A 15,727-nucleotide genomic window follows, 5' to 3' on the forward strand; every position below is an offset into this window, starting at 1 on the left:
AGATAACATTCAGCATATTTTCATTCACTCATTCATCCATCCTCGTTAATCGACCTGTAGGTAATAATTAAATTTTAATGATAAATTATTTAACAAACCAACCTATCTTTCTACGATAATAGATCTTACTAATATCTATTATTTATATCATCTGTGCTAAAATAGTAGATTGTATAAGGCGAGGGTAGATAGACACGTCGAGGGGAAATTTTAATGCTTGAGTTTTGCACTGGCTTTTCACTTCGATTGAGGAGGAAATGAAATAACAACAGTGAAAACAATTTTTTACTTACTAGGTACTTTTATCTTTCCATGCATTGCTATACACTTACTTAATTATAAATATTTAGTTTTATTGTTTTATTTACAAATTATTTAAAAACTATATAGAAACTTTTTTGTTTGTGGCTGTTGTCACCTGATTACCGTGGTCTTAAGACGATGATTTTACTTTATGCAACTAGAACATAAAAAGTAATTTTATGTCGCCTAAATCCAGCATAAATACCAAATTTACGAGCATGAGAAGTGAAATAGTTATTTGTGTCACAGAGGGCAAAATGGTGTATTTTACGGCGAGGGCGTACATTGAATCCAGAATGTAGCGAAGGATCCTACAATAGAATCCCTGAAAGTAGAACCCTGAGCGTAATGAGGGATTCAAGTGTTAACGCCCAAGATGAAAATATTTTTGCTCCCGAGTGGCTCACACAACTTTTCACACCGAGCATTAAAAAAACTTGAAAAAAACAATTCTCAATATTATTAAAGAACAACCAGCATAGAAAATGGCGTGGCTTTACATTATCAACTTCAAAAATTGCATTTGCAATAAAATACTTAGAAAAGCCTTGAACAGAAAAGTTGCACTTTGCTCCCTCTCGTCAGGGAGGAAAAGTTACTTTTCTAAAGGAGAGGTGTGAAAAAGTTTTTTGTATTGTAGCAAGAAAATTCAACTTCTTGATGGGTTGCAGAACAAGTACTAGTAAGTACTAAACTTAGCACACTTTAGAGAATCATCAGTTAGCAATAACAGGAGGCAGTTCGGTTTGACATACATTGGCGTGTGGTGAAGTGGAGAGCGCGAAGAGGACCGCGTGAGCGATGTCGGCGGGTTCTAGCACCGGCTGGGGTCGGAGTCCGTGACCACGTCATCCGCTGTGGAGGCCGGCAGCTTAGAGCTCACTGAACCCGGTGAAATGCTCTGGAAATATCCATATTTTAGAGTGGCAACGTCCCTGGCACAGTCGCAAAAACTGACCCTCGTAGAGGAATCCATACATCTGCCAAAAAAACATCGTGATATTGACTGTCTAACCCTGATACGCGTACGCGACTCAGTTTCTCGACTATACATCAGCGCTTAATGCTTCTTGTTTCTTCGAGGGGTGTCGCGAGGCCCACAGTTTGACCACCACTGAATAGTTTGAGCTGATGACGAAAAGAGTGGCCAGATAGCTAACGGTGACATCCCAAGACATACACTTGAACTTTTTTTTTCTATTTACTTAGTTCGAGTTTGTTAAAGTCTTACCGTAACTTTGATCTTATTGTTCTTCAAACGAGCTAGCTCCTGGTTGAGGGTCTCTGTGCAGCCCGCCCCCTTGCTGCGGCAATAGATACTGTACATTATTTTATTTATACAATCATATAAACAAATTTTTGCTCAACATACCAAAACCCTAAGATTCGTACCTGTTGACATTAATAATGTGTCCGTCAATCTCGTTTCTTCAGCATGCTCACGACGGCATGCCTGCGCACAACAGTACTGGGTCCGTCTCCACGTCTGTACCCTGGCTCTCCGATGCCTCCTCTCCCGGGGAGTCGAAGACAAAGCCTGCAATGCAAGGTTATGGAGATTTTTAAATTGTATAATTTGGTACTAGCCGGATTCGCTCACGGAAACCATTGAGTCAGGTGGTTCAAATATAAACAATAGATGCAGAAGGCGCGCGACAAAAAACCTGTCACAACGTGTCGCATTTAGACTCCGCCCCTATCCGAAACCATTCGAATTTTTTATATCGAATTCGCTTAAGGTTTTTTTTGTGGACGTTCTACGCTGATACGATGTTGATGATGTGTTACAGCGAATGCTTACCAGTGATCTGGCTAGGCTCCACCAAAGCCAGTCAGCTGACGAGCACGTGGACACCTCCGGGTGCTGGCGAGCCAGCGCGAGGTGTGAGTTAGCTGGCTCAGGTCGGACACGTCGCACTGACGCGCCCGTCACGTCGCTCGTGTACTTCAGTTTATTCAAAGCCTGTAGTAGTATATTGATAAGCTCGGGCACATTTAAGGCAACAAACAGTCACATAGTTAGACATTGCATTTAAGACATGATAAGGTATAGACCTGGAGTGCCACACACAATAAAGTAGAGTCATCATGTGGTTAAACGTACAGTGGCAGTGGGTAAGCTTGATTACAAGTATTGACAGGGAATAATTGCTTAACGCACTTGTTTCACACATTATGACATTACTAGCTTTTGCCCGCGACTTCGTCCGCGTGAAATAACTTTGGGAAGTATTTTAATTTAGGATACCTTATTCAATCCAACACACACTGAAATAATCTATTTTAATACATTGCTATAAATACTATTTTTTTTTTGTTCTTCCATCCATCCATCCATCATCCATGTTCTTTGGTAAACAAACATTTTGCGGGTTTAGCAATACGACGTGTATTCTACCGCCAGCCAACACAAAGGACTAATTCTTCATAGTGAACTCTTGACACCTATGTCCTTTATTTAAAGTTAGGAGGGTAGGATTATAATTAAGACGGCATTTTTACTAAACATAGCTACACATATTTCCGATAAATATACCTACTTATAGTAAATTAGTTTGGAATTCCTTAAGAACTTTCATCCCCATATTTTTAAGAAAAATAGGTCGAAATTTGAAAAGCGCTTTGATTAGCGTTAACCGACGGTTAAATGTGATGCCGTCTCTGTCTATTCGACAAAACAAATAGAGAAGCCATCACACCCTAACCGCCAGTTAACACTAATCAATGGATGGTGAAAGAGCCCCTTAATATGCACATGGGCAGTTAGTTACTCGCAAAATGGTTCATCAAGATCCTGGGGTATCATCCAGGTCCAGAGTACTTATAGAGACAAATCAAACAAGCCCAAACTAGACGGGGCTATGTCATGAAAAAAATGAAGCGTCACTTCTTACATTCAATTAACTGTTGGCCTTTTTTGTATACCTATGCCAGTATTGAACGCAAGTGGCTCTATATGCAAGATTGTCACGTTAGGTTTAGACTGAGCAATTTTTGCCTCAATTTTATTGTATGAAATAAAAACAAAAATTGTATAGTATAAATAGGCCTTTAGTATTTGCTGGCCAGACCTAGATCAGCCGGGGTAACGCTCGCTAGCCTTCACTGCCGACAAAACTCATCCTTACTCTTTCGCTGTGTGAATTTGACGATTATGTTGGGGATTTTTGAGGCGCCCCGCTGCGTACCCTTTTTCAAGATTTTCACTTTTCTGTAGCGGTAACCTGCGATTTCCAGGTTATTGATGCTGTCAGTTGCTCCTTTTGAGACAACGGGGGCGCAGCTGATTAATAGTGGATAACATTTCCTGTACTCACCCACTATTATTAGTATAGCGGATTTCAAAGACTCCAAATTCTGTAAGCGCTGATCAAACGCTGCCTACTTCTCGTTTATGTCACGCACATCATTTCTTCTGACTTTAGAGTGATCGCATGCTTGTGTGGTCATTCTAGTTTTCCGGACGGACCTCGTGAAGAATAGTGGATTAGCTAGTCTCAGGTGAAGTAGTAATACCTACTAAGTATATTTTAGCTTCAATCAGGACTTGCTCGAAAGAACTGAGTGAAATTTTGGAGGCTTCCGGTACTAAGACCTTTTTCCGCCCCACTGTTAGTCCACTACTTACCGCACGGGCTGACCACGATCTGCTAAATGTTTAGCAAATATCGACTTTTACTGTGATCCTGGAGGCAGCCCCAATGTCTAGCAGGTCGTTTTCCCATTAGATAACATGATAAACTCGAGAGGTCTGTGATGAAGTGGAAGCTAAGAGTGAGCTTCTGCAGTGCCGCCGGCGTCTTCGGGTAGCGTGTCACATATGTCAGAGGAGATGCGGCTCTTCTGGGGGCAAATTACTTTGTTGACGGAGCAGCTGGCTGGCGCGGTCTCTGCCATGTCGCACTACCAGACAGCACTTAGTGATTGTATGCAGAGATTTGAAGTAGTCAATGAGAGGCTGAAAAAACTGGAGCCAGCGTCGGCATGTCGGTGCCATTGCGTTGTTGATTCTGGATCCTTCCCGGGCTCTACGCAGAAGACCAGCAAGATGCCTAAGTCCGAGAAGAAAAGGGCTCAACGGCGCGAGGGCGGCAGCGCGGGAAACTCGGAGACACGAGCAGCGAGGATCACAGAGTCAGGAAATGAAAGAAGTGAAGATATGGACGCGCCCGGGGATGATGGCGAAGCAGCTTCAACTGGTTCGGATGCTGGAGACGAGGGTGGGACTACGGGGGATGAATGGAAGATTGTCACGGGAAAACGGAGGCAGCAGCGATTTTCCTCTGTGCGTTGCACAGCTGGCCCGGACGTCACATCACTCAGGGCAGTTGAACAACGCAAATTTATCCATCTTTGGAATATGCTGTCCGGAACGGATGAAATACGTGCATATCTTCAGGTTCTATGCCCGGAAAAACCATTTACAGTTGAGGAATTAAAGTCGAAGGGCGACTATAAGTCTTTTAAAATAGGAGTCCCTCCTGAACTGTATGATAGGTGCCTATCTCCGGAGTGTTGGCCTGACAATGCCAGAGTTAAAACGTGGTTATTTCGTAAGGTCCAGCGAACTCCGAAGCAAGGAAGCGAAAAAACCGCCTAAGACATTCTCGCTTAACTTATATTACCAGAACGTAAGATGGTTGAAAAGCAAGTTAGATACGTGGAGGAATAACTTGTTAACATCTGACGGTTTGCACATGGTTGCTGTCACGGAGTCAAATCTCGACGGGTCAGTCTACGACGCTGAAGTGTGCGGCGCGGGCGACGAGTGGAGTGTGCTGCGGCGGGATCGCGGTGCGCGCGGTGGCGGAGGCGTGCTGCTAGCCGCGCGCGCGCCGCTGTGCCTCGAGCGGCTGCCAAGCTACGAAACCGCTCGTGGGGAGGACCTTTGGGCGAGGTTTTCTGTTCAAGGACAATATGTGTACGTGTGTGTCGTTTACATTCCTCCCGGGTCTCCTGATGAACAGTACTTTCAGTGGTTTGATAGTGTTGAGAGAGTCTGTCTGCAACATAATAGTACCAAAGTGCTAATTCTGGGAGACTTGAATCTGTATAGCGCCAGTACAAATGTTGGAAGGTCTTTCCACTGTTTTGCCGGTGTTTGTAATGTATGCCAGTATAATAGTGTGATTAATGTGAATGGGAGAGTGCTGGATGTGGTGTTAATGAGCCAGGAGTTGAGTGGCGCGGTGGTAGTGCGGCCTGCCGACTCAAGCGAGGTGCTCTCTAAGATCGACCCCCACCATCCACCTATTATGGTTCATATTAACTATAGCTTTGCGTTTGATACTTTCATGATGGAGCCATCTAACATAAGTGATCGAAACGATTGGAATTATTGTAGGGCAGATTTTTATCAATTGTATTGCGAAATTAGAGACACCGAGTGGGAGAATTTATACCAGATACGTAGAACCGACACTGCGGTACATTTTTTTAATGAGACTCTGTACAGTATTTTCAACCGCTGTATTCCAAAGAAAATACGGAAGCGATCGTGTAGTCGTACCTATCCAGTCTTCTACACGAAAGCCATAATCCGTGACATTGAAACAAAGGCTCATCTTCATCGTCGGTGGAAGCGGTTTGGTGATGCATCGGCATACGAGCACTTTAGCCATCTTCGTACTAAAGTTAAGACTGAAATAAAGGAAGCGTACAATAATTACATGCAACACATATCTAGTAGACTATCGAAAAATCCGGCTCAGTTTTGGTCTTGCATAAACTCGCTACGATGCAAAGGAGGCCTGGAACCGAAAGTAACGCGCGGAGATGTCGAGTACACTGGCGCTGACGCTGCCTCTGCATTTGCGGCTCACTTCGGTTCAGTCTTCCTGCCGAACGAACCTGTTCTTGACCCCCGGTTGGCCAGTGCAAGCTTGCCCGCTGACTCAAGGCGCGTAGATGTCAGGCAATTCACTGTGGTCGAGGTCAGACAAGCAATAAAAAAGTTGAAGTCGGGGACATCCCCAGGACCCGATGCGATACCTGCATTTGTACTAAAGGCTTGTGTGGATGATCTAGTAGTTCCGATCGCGTTTATTTTCAACCTTATTCTCGAGACGGGGGTATACCCAATAATTTGGAAGAAGTCGAGAGTTACACCAATTCCTAAGAAGGGATCAGGGATGAGGGTTGAGGATAATCGTCCCATTGCCATTTTGAGTGTCCTGGCTAAAGTTTTTGAGTCAGCACTTCACAGTGCTCTGCTCCCGCAGTGTCGGGCTCACATCACCAGCGCGCAGCACGCGTTCTTGCCCAAAAGGTCAGTGACCACTAACTTGCTCACTCTCACGCAGGTGCTGTCGCGCGAGCTGGATAAGAGGGTACAGGTTGATGTCATCTACTTGGATTTCCAGAAAGCTTTTGATCGTGTTGATAATGATATACTGCTTCTAAAGTTGGGTGCGATGGGGTTTACACCCAGACTTCTTAACTTGTTTGCGAGCTATCTTTCGGATCGGAAGCAGTATGTCAAGTACGGGCCTTATGTATCCGAATGCTACCACACGCGTTCCGGTATTAGTCAGGGATCCAACCTGGGGCCATTCCTTTTTGTGCTGCTCATAAACGACCTTTCTCTGGAGGTACACAATTCCCTCTTGCTGCTGTTCGCTGATGATGTGAAGTTGATAAAACCGATTCAGAGCCAAAAGGATTGCGATGAATTGCAAGACGACATAGATGCGGTACATCGCTGGAGCATGTCTAACAGGCTTTTTTTCAATGCAGATAAGTGCGAAATGTTAAGCTTCACGCGCTCTAATACCCCTCGCGAATTCCAGTATACCATCGGTGGTACTCCTATTGCGCGGTCAGCACAGGTGCGTGACTTGGGTGTTCTCTTCGATCCGGGACTCACGTTCCACGCTCACATCGAAGCGGTGACTGACGCCGCGTACAAAAGACTAGGTTTTGTCCTGCGTAATTCCGGGCTCCTGACCATCCCCGCAACTCGAGTACTGTATGCGGCGCTCGTGCGAAGCATACTCGAAACGAATACAGCGGTTTGGAGTCCACATGAGAGTAAATATATTCTTATGTTGGAACAAATACAAAAGAAATTTTTAAGAGCACTGTACAAGAGGGTCCACTTCTATTATCCCTACATGTACCCTACCTTATTTCTACAGGGGCACTTAGGTTACGACTCACTACAATTGCGTAGACTACTATCTCTGGCCAAATTTGTAATCAAAATTGTAAGAAACCAGATCGATAGTCTTCATCTCGTTAACGTATTTGTGCGCATTTTTGTCCCGGACCAGTATATTCGTGCACGGCGTCACCCGCTGTTGGCGGTGCCGGCGAGGCGCACGCGAGCGCACGCGCAGGCGCCGGTCGCGCGCGCGCTGCTCAACTCCGTGCTCGCGGCGGCGCCGCACCTAGACTTGTTTGCGAGCACTGTAGGGCGCCTGATGACCGAGTGCAAGAGAGTGGCGGAAGATCAGATGCCTGCGAGCTCTATAGCGTAACTCACCTAGATATTATCTTAAGTGTTTAAAGTTTGTGCCGGTTTGGCTTTAGCTGTAAGGGTACAAATGTAATTTTAATAAATAAATAAATAAATAATAATGAAGTTGAGAGTCACCACGCCGTCGTGGAGCGTGTACTTGCCTCAGTGATGGCCTCCTCCTCCTTGGAGTCCAGCGCCACCACGCGCATGCCCTCGCCGGCAAGCGCGGCGGCGACGCCCGCGCCGACGGCGACCCCGCGCCCGTCACCACAGCCGTCTTGTCCGCCCACCGGTTCATGCCAGCATTGGCGTCATCTGTATAATAAATTATGTACTTACTTTTACACGACCGGATAGCCAAGTGGTCAGAGAACCAGACATTAAAGCTTGAGGTCCGGGTTCGATTTCCGGATTCCGGAGATATTTGCATGAATATGTATTGATCATTAATACAACTGAACTACTTAGCTAGGATATGACCGAATCACGCAGTATTTTAAAAAGGCGAATCTATTTATCATTTGCCAAAAAATTATGTACTGCTAAATATACCTATATCCATGCAAAATTACGCTTTCTAACACTGAATAAATAGTCTCTAACTTAAGAGGATTGTGTAGCTATAAATTTTCATACAAAAAGCGATAACGTTTTTCGCCCATTAAATGTTGTCCAATTTTAATAATTTTTGTATATGTTGTAGATATAATAAAAAACTAAGGCCGTACGTTTTCATTTTAAAGAAATATTGTTTAAAACAAAAGTTACAAGCATCTAAATATCTATATTTTTGGCTAGAAAATTACCTCGGACGTTTTAATTTTTTTAATTTTAACCAAACTGAATTAATAAAAAAGAAAAACGTACAGCCCTAGATTAAGATGTACTGATTCGAATGACATCAAAATCGTCTCATTTCGTGAAAGTTTAAGGGGGGGGAAACGTTATCGCCCGAAACAATGTTTCAGAAGGAAATAGTAGGCAATCGCCTCCAGGACTGGCAACTCTCTCTATCGCACGATGCGGGTCGGGGGCAGGGGTATTGTAGTGATGTCAGAGGTGATATCGATATTATTATAGCCTAGGGTGGAGAAAGTAATATCGATATATCGATCGATACCGACAGGTTTATCAGGAAATAAAACACTATCGTGAAAAGTGCCTCCGAATAAGTTTATTGATTATTTTATTGTTTTATTTTAGAGTCTTCAGTGTTTTATATCTCTTGTATTTTGGTCGAGTACCTTTGGTAGCGAAATTGACTAGCCTTTATTTTGTTTGAGCCAAAATTATAATACAACTGGCACGGTCGATAAAACTGGAATCGTATTTGAGTGCCGTATAAGTTACGCGCGTGAGATTTAAGAGAGAGAAGATCTACGAGCTATACGGTACAGCGTTTATTTTTTGCCTTCTAATAAGCCGAGGACCCAAGCCAATAGGCGACTATTTTGCTACACACTTACATACAATTACAATACGTGAGCTTTTAGAAAACCCTTCGGGATTCGGGGGAAATCGGAAGGATTCGTTAGTAAAAAATGACAATTGTCTTTTTGACTCAGTAGCAATCCATCACGCGTAGAGTGCACTCGTTGTGTTTTCATTGATTTATATAGAGCAGTTAAAACCACCACTTACATATATTTATTTAGGTAGTTTGTTATTTTTCGGAAATTGATTTCCATGGTGAGTCAATTTAAGCAGGGTATTTCTGTAAATAGCCAATCACTGGAAATTGTTTACAATGTATTTATAAATATTTTTCTCAAAAATGTCCGTAAAAGTTGACATTATTCTTTACATATCAGAAGGTGAAGTGCATAGTTTACGGTCAGCGAAAAATTAAAAAGTTAAAAAGATTGCAGGCGCGCTAGCTCGACAATAATGAATTAGCGCGCCTGCAATCAGTCACATTTTTTTTAAGTTAAAAAGGCCATGGAAATGTTGGCACAAGTCGTATACAGCCAAGTCTAATGGCCGGTATCAGAAATTTTGTTGGAACTCCGGACTTTTTCTATTGGGTCTGAAATAGCTTGTGGTGTTTTCAGTGGAAAAGTACACCTGCAGTTTATTTTTAATGAAAAAAGGCGGGAAAGCATAACAAAAATATTGGAATAAAATAAAATTTTATAATATATTTTGAGAAAAAGTTTATTCTATTTCAGAATTTTTCACCATTTTTGAGAAAAGCTTTATATTAGTCTCGGCTGGAATAGCAATTGCTGGCTTCGTATTAGTTAAACGGACTCGCAAGCTCGTCCGTTTAATACTCATACTCAGCCAGCAATTGCCTACTTCCAGGCCACGACAATAATCTACTATTGTATACAAGTTGAAAGTTTTAAGAAAAAAGTTGGTCGTAAATATTTTAATAAGGTGCAAGACCAAGTTATAGAAGCAACGGGGATTTCGTAAAGTACATTAAAAAAAATATAAAACGAAAGAAAACCAAAAAATTCATTTGACGTGCCCAAGAGAAGTAGATACAGTATAACAACAGCTCTATATACTTCCAAATAAAAGTAGTGTGTTGAGGCGGGGTGTTCTCAATTTAAATTGACGATGGAAGAATTCGAAAATGGTGATTTTGTTTTATTTGTATAATGACAAAAAGTCATATTGTATTAAAATTTGAAAAAGATAATAACTTTTTACGGTAACTTAGAAAAGTTTCGCAAGTTGATAACAGAACAGAAACGCATATTATCACGATCGCGTGTTATCGTCTTTACCCGAAGCATGCTTCTAAAATACGAAGGTTTTTTTAAGAGCTCACGGAATGTACTTGGCCGTTAGCCTCTTGTGACTTAAAAGAAAGGTATGTGGTGTTGCGATTTCGAGTTTCCACTCTAGTAGGTAGGCGAATAAATAATAGTTAAAAAAGCGCGGCTGCCGGTCGGTCAGTCAGTGTGCGCCGCGCGCAGCTATCGCGCCCCCCCCCTCGCCCGCGCGTCCCCCGCTGCTGCTGTCGCAGTGTGCGTGAGAGTTTGCGCATGTTGTGTTTGTGTTGTTGACGCCAGGAGTGAGGCAGCTCGCCGTGAAACAGATATAAATTTTAAGAATACCAACTCGCGTCGCGTATCGGCACTACACAATCCTCTTAAAGCCACGTACGACGCACGGACAAACATAAGGGTTCCGTTTTTCGACTTTGGCTATGGAATCTTCTATATATATATATAAAAGAAGAAACTGACTGACTGACTGACTTATAGATCAACGTACAGCCCAAACCGCTGGGTCTAGAAAAAAAATTTGGATTTGAAATTTGGAATATATGTTGCTTAATAGGTGTAGACGCGCACTAAGAAAGGATTTTTTTTTAATTCTCACGGGATAGGGAATAAATGGGATTTATACTTTCACTTCGAAATGCCCCTATTTCAGTAACTATAATTATTAGAAACTTCAAATTTGGCATGCAAGTAGGTAATAGTAACAACTAAAAACCCTTTTCAGGATTTTACGAAATTCCCACGGGATAGTGAATAATTGGGATTTGTATTTTCACTTTTAATTAATGACCCTATTTCCGTAACTATAATTATTAGAGACTTCAAATTTGGTAAACAAGTAGGTAATACTAACAGCTAAAAACTATTTTCAGGATTTATCAAAATTCCCACGGGATAGGGAATAAAGTGGGATTTATATTTTCACTTCAAAATGGCTCTATTTGCGTAACTATAATTATTAGAAACTTCAAATTTGGCATGCAAGTAGGTAATACTAACAGCTAAAAACAGTTTTCAGGATTTCTCGAAATTCCCACGGGATAGTGAATAAATTGGATTTGTATTTTCACTTTCAATTATTGACCCTTTTACCGTAACTATAATTATTAGAGACTTCGAATTTGGTAAACAAGTAGGTAATACTAACAGCTACAAACAATTTTCAGGATTTATCAAAATTCCCACGGGATAGGGAATAAAATGGGATTTATATTTTCACTTTAAAATGGCCCTATTTGCGTAACTACCTAGTTTGTCTGCCTAGTTTGGGGTCTGCCAGATATTACTTTGTATGATGCTGATGTGTATGATTTTTGGAAATAAATTATTATTATTATTATTATTACTATAATTATAAGAAACTTCAAATTTGGCATGCAGGTAGGTAAAAACTGTTTCAAAGATTTTCCGAATATCCCACGGGATAAAACGAATAAAGAGGATTTTATATACTTACCAAATGAATCAGAAAACGCATAAGCTAAACCAATAAAACTGGGGACTGGAGATTTGGCAAACTGATGTAAATCTGGTAAGAATTATTTAGCAGTGACATCCTACTCATTCTGGTGAGGATCGTCTCCGTAGAAGGGAACTCCTCAAAAGTTGATGGCACACGCAAAAGACTTTACATGATTGTTGAATTTCAATGACAATGCGTTTATATGATATACGCCGCCTGATGCTGCAGCCAGGGTTGGCTGCTGATGACGGAACTCCTCAAAGGTCTGATAGCATAGATACGAAATTTTACATGTACGTTCAACGAGCTGACACAATTACTGTGCCCACCCGCAACCTTTATGATAGCCACTTTTGTGCCCATGCAATGAGTGTTCATGCAGTTCCTCCACCTCCACACTGTAAGAACACACAAATCATACAAATCCATCTATCACCACCACCACTTTACACTGACGCGTTTCGAACTCAACCAGAGCTCATCTTCAGTGCAACACAACCGTTCAGCATGCTACGGTGTGAAATTTGGCATAGATGGACCGAAAGTAATGCAGAGGTGCACTAGGGCAAAGATTAGAGAAATAGAAAGAATAGGAAAATATCTCACCTTTGTTTTTTTTTTGTTTGTTGGGGGAAACTCTGAAACTATTGAGCTGATTTCAATAATTATTTTATCAATAGAAAGATACACTATCCCTGATTGACATTAGACTACTTACTTTAAGAAAAATTGCAAACTTTCCGCAGAATAAAAATAAGTTGAAATAATCGACAATTAAGAATATTTAAATAGATCATAACAGTAATTCATGTCCCGCGGGAACTTTACAATTTGTCGGGATATAATCCTATATCGTGTATGAAGTCGCGGGCAAAAGAAACGCGTAGTATGTACTTTAACGTTTTCTAAAATTCCAACCTTGAATCAGCGAAGCAGGGCTTCAAAGTTGGTAAGAATCATAATAAATTACGTATGTAGGTCGATTTTTGTATTACAAAATTTGCACCATCTGTCTAAAAGAAAATCCGTCTGTATTTGTATTTCTATATAATGCGCCGAAAAATTAATCAAAACACGAAAAAAGGATCGCAGAAAGTAAATGTATGTTACTCCAAATTTAACGCGAGCGAAGCCGCGGGCAAAAGCTAGTCTATATATATAAAAGAAGAAACTGACTGACTGACTGACTGACTGACTTATAGATCAACGCACAGCCCAAACCGCTAGGCCTAGAAACTTGAAATTTGGAATATATATTGCTTGATAGGTGTAGACGCGCACTAAGAAAGGATTTTTCGAAATTCCCACGGGATAGGGAATAAATGGGATTAATATTTTCACTTCAAAATGGCCCTATTTCCGTAACTATAATTATTAGAAACTTCAAATTTGGAATTCAAATAGATAATACTAACAGCTAAAAACAGTTTTCAGGATTTTTTCGAAATTCCCACGGAATAGTGAATCAATGGGATTCATATATTTTTTTCAATTAATGACCCAATTTCCGTAACTATAATTATCAGAGACTTCAAATTTGGCATAGAAGTAGTTGATTATAATGATTAAAATAAGGTTTAAGAATTTTTGGAAATTCCCACGGGATAAGGAAAAAACGGGATTTATATTCAGTTCAACGGGATCGATTTTTCGTTTTACTGGTCGTAGAAAGCTGAAAGTTGGCATGTAGGTTGCTTGAGGAGTATAGGGAAGCATAAAAAGATAATTTCCCGGAATTCCCACAGGAAAGACAAAAAACGGGATTTTCCGTTTTACTGGTCGTGGAAAGCTGAAATTCGGTGCGTAGGTTTCTTGGGGAGTGTAAAGGAGCATTGAGAGAGGACTTTCCAAAATTCCCACGGGAACGGGAAAAAACTGGATTTTTCGTTTTGCTGGTCGTAGAAAGCTGAAATTTGGCAAGTGGTTTCCTTGGGGAGTGTAGGGGAGCATTAAGAGAGCATTCCCAAAAATTCTTACGGGAACGGGAAAAAACGGGATTTTGCGTTTTACTGGTTGTAGAAAGCTAAAATGTAAAAATTCAAAAGTTTCTACTTTACAGTAAAAACTGCTTACGCAGGCCACAAAGGGCTCTTCAACCGACTTCAAAAAAAGGAGAAGGTCATGTATTCCACTGTATATATTTTTTCATGTACTTATGTTCACCGATTTTTCATCAATTGGGGACCAATTTTAAAAATTCTTTTTTTATTCGAAAGAGTATACTCCCAAGGTGATTTCACTGTCTCAAATTTTGTATGCACGCATTATATTTTTAGTTTAGTTCAGTTTCTTTATTTGCCATAAACTATGTGTACATGATGTAGATATAAATAAGTCTCAATACAATTTCAACAATATGGTGTAGCGAACAGGTACAAGCATAATCCTTCCTAATATATTATATATGAGAAAGTGTGTGTTTGTGAGTTTGTATGTTTGTTTGTTTGTATGTTTGTCCATCTTTCACGTTGAAATGGAGCGACAGATCGACGTGATTTTTGGCATAGAGACAGTTTACGGGCCAGAGAGTGACATAAGCTACTTTTTATCCCGGAAAAAATGCACAGTTCCCGAGGGAACAGCGCGCGATAACTGAATTCCTCGCGGGCGAAGCCGCGGGCAAAAGCTAGTCCTAAAATAAAATTGTGTTTATTTGTTGTAACAATGTCAATAACCGTTGTCATATCATTTTATAAACCAAATCTTTTTTCATATTACAACATACGAGTAGTTGTCAATAAGTATTATAAACCACAACCTAAACACGAAAAAAATATATACGCTTTCAAATCACTGACTAATAAAAAAGTAAAATTACCTTTTTTTAGACTTGAGGACACTAAAGGAAGGACACTAATTTAAAACAGTCTCAGTATTCAACGTACAACAGCATAATGAGGTTGCAAGGCGATTATTGCGCTATATATATAAGCTCGCGCACAAGGATAACGAGAATAAAGAATAATTTATTTTTGTATACTTATCTGACATTGTATAAACCCAAAGCATAAAATGTTTACTGTTCACATTATCGTTAGGCATTGGAATACATTTTATTTCATTTTCCTTAGTGATGGATGTGACCATAGGTACATAGTCATTTAAATTTAAACGATTAGGGGAGAGAGAGACACTCGTAGAATTTTCAGCAAAATTTACATAGTTTTCAATGTATGCATTTTTGTACTGAATTGTGATTTTAACCTTTCTCTATCTCCTTCTCTCTACCTGCTTCTCCTTCTTATGCATCTGTTTGCGGTCGAGTTCCAAACTTACACATGCCTTCCCACCAATCAACGTGCGTTCTTATGCTAATAATCTTTCACTATTCATTCTGTCAAGCTCTGGAACGATTTACCCTTGTCCCTAAGGGAATCTCCGTCTGCGGCCTCGTTCAGGGACAGGTTAAGGAAATTGTGGCTTACCACTGACACTTCGGGCGAGACTGTGTGCGCCGCGCTTTTATATATCTTAAGTATCTGTTTATATGTTTCATTTAATAATACTTATACCTATATCTAGGCGACATAAAATGACTTTTTATGGTCTAGTGCATAAAGTTTCTATTTCTACATATTTTTTAAAATAATTTTTAATTTACATAAAACTAAAAATCAATCAAAACAATCAAAATTGATCAATAAAACTAAAAAATAGTTATTTGTGCAGCAAGAGAGCAAAGTTGTTTTTTGTTTTTTATTTTGAATCCCGAGTAAGCGAAGGATTCTATAATCGAATCACGAGCGTGAGCGAGTGATTTTAGGT

The 15,727-nt window shown here is 40.6% G+C and overlaps 1 protein-coding gene and 1 long non-coding RNA gene across 4 annotated transcripts in view; both read right to left on the reverse strand.

Moving 5' to 3' along the window:
* Window positions 1–15,727, reverse strand: part of Orp8 (Oxysterol-binding protein-related protein 8) — a 144,307-nt gene that overhangs the window by 22,525 nt on the left and 106,055 nt on the right. The gene's annotated exons all lie outside the window — the stretch shown is intronic.
* On the reverse strand, window positions 1,115–1,733 carry LOC141444560 (uncharacterized). Of its 2 annotated transcripts, none has more exons than XR_012453181.1 (3): window positions 1,696–1,733; window positions 1,535–1,607; window positions 1,115–1,204 (listed from the first exon to the last, which is right to left on the reverse strand). It is a non-coding gene; the product is annotated as an uncharacterized lncRNA (long non-coding RNA). The 2 variants fall into 2 exon arrangements; XR_012453182.1 differs by having other exon boundaries at window positions 1,535–1,622; window positions 1,696–1,729.

This window comes from Choristoneura fumiferana, chromosome 30, assembly GCF_025370935.1.
Source record: "Choristoneura fumiferana chromosome 30, NRCan_CFum_1, whole genome shotgun sequence".
Lineage (NCBI taxonomy): Eukaryota > Metazoa > Arthropoda > Insecta > Lepidoptera > Tortricidae > Choristoneura > Choristoneura fumiferana.